Source organism: Symphalangus syndactylus, chromosome 13, assembly GCF_028878055.3.
Source record: "Symphalangus syndactylus isolate Jambi chromosome 13, NHGRI_mSymSyn1-v2.1_pri, whole genome shotgun sequence".
Lineage (NCBI taxonomy): Eukaryota > Metazoa > Chordata > Mammalia > Primates > Hylobatidae > Symphalangus > Symphalangus syndactylus.
In genome coordinates, this window is record NC_072435.2 from 57,620,457 (window position 1) to 57,625,805 (window position 5,349).

General features: G+C 41.3%; 1 pseudogene; it reads right to left on the bottom strand.

Annotated features, from left to right (window-relative positions):
* Positions 1–4,439: 4,439 nt before the first annotated feature.
* Positions 4,440–5,070, bottom strand: LOC129460226 (small ribosomal subunit protein eS4-like; annotated as a pseudogene).
* Between the last annotated feature and the right edge of the window lie 279 nt (positions 5,071–5,349).

The following is a 5,349-nucleotide window of genomic DNA, read 5'->3' on the forward strand; positions in this document are numbered from 1 at the left end:
GGCATTTTATCATGCCTGTAATCCCAGCACTTTGTGAGGCCAAGGCAGGCAGATTGGCTTGAGTCCAGGAGTTCAAGACCAGCCTGGGCAACATGGTGAGACCTAGTCTCTATAAAAAATACAAAAAATTTAGCCAGGCATGGTGGCTCATGCCTGTGGTCCCAGCTACTCAAGAGGCTGAGGTGGGAGGATGGCTTAATCCGGGGAGTTCAAGGCTGCAGTGAGCTGAGATCGCGGCACTGCACTCCAGCCTGGGCAACAGAGCAAGACCCTATCTCAAAAAAAAAAAAAGGAAAAGAAAAAAAGAAAATTTCACTGGGTGGCCTACAGGAGCATCCACCCCTTTGTGTGACCTAGAGAATACCACTAAACATCTGTTTTGTATCATCTTCATATAAATAAGGAAGTTGATACACTTCTACCTCAAATACCAAATATCAGTGCTGAAGGAGAACTTGATACCTTATTTACTTACCTTATTCTCTACATGAAGTATCTCAAAAGGTGTTGTGCAAATAAGTGCTATTCTTCTCATCCTTAGAAGGTATAGGTAATGGATTTAAAAAACACACAAAGAGATAAAAACTCCTTCACTTTCTTTACGAACAAATTTGACCTAGGGTTAACTTTTTAGTCCTGTTCCCCTGGAAACCTGATAAAGGTGGAATGTTGGCTGTGTCACCAGGCTGTTCTTAGATGGCAGAAGGAGGTAAAGAGATGAGCCCATGGAAGACTGAGTAAGTGGTGCTAAGTATGGCTGATTTGGGGCCATGGGTCTGGCTAGACCTCAGAAAACCCCCAAGATGGGAGCTTAATAGAACAAAATCAGTATATAAATTTAAATTATGGGTGTATTTTAGTCATTTCATCATTACTGCTTTCTCTTTTTTCACCTTTTTTATTTAAAAAAATTATTTAAAAGTCACCACTACCAAAGTCAAGAAACAAATAAGATAGGCATGGTGGCTCACATCTATAATCCCAGCACTTTGGGAGGCCGAGCAGGGAGGATCTCTTGAGCCCAGGAGTTTGACACCAGCCTGGGCAATATGGTGAAACCACGTCTCTACAAAAAAAAAAAAAAAACATTACCCAGTGCCTGTAGTCCCAGCTACCCAGGAGGCTGAGGTGGGAGAATCACTTGAGCCCAGGAAGTCAAGGCTGCAGTGAGCCAAGATTGCACCACTGCGCTCCAGCCTGGGCAACGGAGTGAAACTCTGTTTTTAAGAAAGGAAGGAAGGAAGGAAGGAAGGAAGGAAGGAAGGAAGGAAGGAAGGAAGGAAGGAAGGAAGGAAGGAAGGAGGGAGGGAGGGAGGGAGGGAAGGAAAGAAAGAGAGAGAGAGAGAGAAAGAAAGAAAGAAAGAAAGAAAGAAAGAAAGAAAGAAAGAAAGGAAGGAAGGAAGAAAGGAGGGAGAGAGGGAGGGAGGGAAGGAAGGAAGGAAGGAAGGAAGGAAGGAAGGAAGGAAGGAAGGAAGGAAGGGAGGAAGGAAAGAGAAAAAGAAACAGTTAAAGCAGCCCACCCCAAAATCCCTCCATGTTCCTTCTCCCAGTGTCAACCCCTCCCACTCCCCTAAAGGAATGAAAGAAATGACCATCTTGGCTTTTTATAATGATCACTTCCTTGCTTTTTTGAGGGAGAAGGGGGTGGTTTTATCCTTAGGTATGCACCCTAGACACTATAGTCTTGCCATTTTTTAAAATGTTGATGTGTATTTTAGGTGTCTCCTCATTTTGCAGGATCCCTCCATCCCTTTCTTTTTACTGTAATTTATCTGTTGAAAACCCTGGGGCCTTTGACTTGTAGGTTTTCACAGTTTGGCTTTGCTGATTGATACTGTTGGTATAATTCAACATATTCCTCTGTATTTCTTGCAAATTGGCAGCTGGATCCAGAGGCTGGATCAGACTCAGGTTCAGTCCCTTTAGAAATACTATCGGTGGTGGTGAGTTCTTTCATTAGGAAACTAATAAAATCTGATGATTTTTCTTTTTGTGACGTGAGCAGCTGTTAATGCACTAAATCCTAAATCCATTAAAATGTGATATTCTAATTCTGCCATTTCTTTTTTATTCATTAGTTAGAATATTTTTATAATATACTCCCTCTTCTACCTCTGGTTGCTGTTGGCCCAGATCACCTAGGAAAGACAGGATGAATGCTTGACTCTTTCCCTTTATTTACTAATTTTAAGATCATGGAGGCTCACACCTGTAATCCGAGAACTTTGGGAGGCCAAGGTGGGCAGATCACTTGAGCCCAGAAGTAGAGGACCAGCCTGAGCAACATGGTGAAACCCCGTCTCTACAAAAAATACCAAAATTAGCCAGGTGTGGTGGTGCAGGCACATAGTCCCAGCTACTCGGGCGGCTGAAGTGGGAGAATCCCTTGGGCCCATGAGGCAAAGGCTGCAATGAGCTGAGATCGCACCACTGCACTTCAGCCTGGGTGACAGAGTGAGACCCCGCCTCAAAAAAAGGATCATGTATTGGATTCCTATTGTCCTCCGAAGGAGACTAATCCAGTTTTATTTTAAAATCATAATAATCTGTGGATTTAAACATATTTTGATGTTTTGATATATTATAAATATCTCTCTTATTTTAGCTCACATGGTCCCAAATTTGGCAATAGAGATCTTTTTCAAATTAACTCCTGAGTCCTTCTGACATGATCTTAAAGTCTCTGCTAACTTCCTCACTATTTAGTATAATAAAATGTTCCTGTTTTGTTTTGTGCATCTGCTTTCTTTCTTTCTTTCATTTTTTGTTTTTGTTTTTGCTTTTTTTTCAGACAGGGTCTCACTCTGTCATCCAGGCTGGAGTGCAGTGGTGTTATCATAGCTCACCGCAGCCTCGACCCACTGGGCTCAAGACATCCTCCCACCTCAGCCTCCTGAGTAGCTGGAACTACAAGGCATATGCCATCACTCCTGGCTAATCTTTTTTTTTTTTTTCTGTAGAGATGGGGTCTCTCTGTGTTGCCCAGGCTGGTCTCAAACTCCTGGGCTCAAGGGATCCTCCTGCCCCAGCCTCCCAAATTGCTGGGATCACAGGTGTGAGCCACCCTGACCGGCCCCATTTTGAACATTTTCTACCCCAGATCTGGAATCAGCCATTTATCCAAGAGCTCTGATTTCTTTTAGTGGGAAATGGTATTTTAAAACTAAAATCTGTGCACAAGAGATGCGCATTGCTAGGTCTTTTCATTAGTCAGAATCAGAAATATACATACACACACATATACATACATACACATAATTTTTTTAAATAAAATAGCTCGAGTTATATTGATAACTTCTCATTTAAATCAAAGTTTTTTTAACATCTCTTCTGAATTACATCTACGTTTCTTTTCTGCCATGCTGGGAACCCCAGTTCTCTAAAACACAAAAGATAATATAGTTAGAATATCTCATAATTTTCTTGGATGCAACAGTTTAATGATATTAATACAAACACCTCCAATCTTAAGGGGGTGCTAACCTGGGAAGAATTGGTGTTATCACCGACAGAAAGAGGCACCCTGGATGTTTTGACATGGTTCACATGAAAGATGCCAACAGCAACAGCTTTGCCACCCAGCCTTCCAACATTTTTGTTATTGGCAAGGGCAGCAAACCACGGATTTCTCTTCCCCGAGGAAAAGGTGTCCGCCTCACTATTGCTGAAGGGAGGGACAAGAGACTGTGGCCAAACAGAGCAGTGAGTGAAATGGTCCCTGGGTGACATGTTAGATCTTTGTACATAATTAAAAATAACATGGCATGATTAATTTTTTAAAGGCTTTAACTGAAAACAGTTAAAAATGTTTTTGCATATGACTGCTCCTGTCTCCCCCTATTTTTTTAAAGCTGTGCTAAATTTACAGTGTCAGAACATATAGCCAACACACAGCCATTACAAGCCATACTCTTTCTTTTTTCCTCTCATTTAGTCCAAGGTCTATAAGTAACTTATTCTGTTTTCTATCTAGTCGTTTGGGTTGTCTGAAGATTTTTTTTTCTTGTAGATTCCTCAAGAAAGGTTCACTGAAGCACTATTTTCTGAGTTCCTGCAGATTGATAATAGTAATCTTTATACTTAAAAATCAGTTTTCCTGGATATGACATCTTTGCCCCCCATTTTATTTCCCTGAGTATCTTAAATATATTTCTCCATCTTTTCTGGCATAAAATATTGCTGTGAAAAAAATCTGAAAATAATTTAATTGACTTTCTCTTCTAAGTCATTTGCTCATCTTGCTGCAATAAGCAAATGATTTTTTTTCTTTCTAGTTCAATTATTTGACCAGAATATGTCTAAGTGTTGATCATTTTGAGTTATCCATTCTGGATCGGTATTCTCAAGTACATGGTGAGCTCTTTCTTTTTTTTTTCATTAATCATTCCATGTTATTTTTAATTACATGCAAAGATCTAGCATGTTACCCAGAGACCACTTCACCATTGCTCTGTTTTACCCACCGTTTCACCCACCATTTCACCCACCATCAGTCTCTTGTCTCTCACTTCAGCAATGGTGAGGCAGATACCCTTTCCTTGGGGAAGAGAAATCCATGGTCTGTTGCCCTTGCCAGTAAAAAAATGTTGCAAAGCCAAGTGGAAAAGCTGTTGCCATTGGCATCTTTCACATGAACCACATCAAAAGATCCATGGTGCTTCTTTCGGTTGGTGATCACACCAATTCTTCCCACATTAGCATCTCCAATCACCATACATGGGTTACCAGTGTCAAACTTGATGAAATCAGTGATCTTGCCAGTCTCCAAATCAATCTAAACGGTGTCATTCACCTTGACGAGGGAATCAGGGTAGTGGATGGTGTGAGCACCATGGAACCAGGTGAGGGATTCCTTTTGTGCCCACAAAGATTTTTCTTACTTTGCACAACTTGTACTTGGCCTCCTCCAGTGTAATACAATGTACGGCAGAGCAACTGTTGATGCCACAGATGAGACAGAAATTCTCTCCCATCTTGTCAATGCTGATGACATCCATGAATCCAGCAGGGTAGGTTATATCAGTTTGGACCTTGCCATCCATCTTAATGAATTGCTGCATGCAAATCTTTACTTCGTCTCCTGTCAGGACATACTTAAATCTGTTCCTTAGGAAAATATTAGGGGAGACACTCTCTCAGCGTGTAGGGACTGGTGGATGGACAAAGAGCAAACACACCAGTCAATTCATCCAGCATCCAATGCTGTGGAGCTGCTACCCACTTCAGATGCTTCCTAAGACCACAAGCCACAACTGTATTAGGCACGGAAAGAGCATGGTGCACTCTTTCAACATGCAATTCCAAATATTTTTCATTTCAGGAAACTTTTCTGAAAGTATAGTTTTCAGT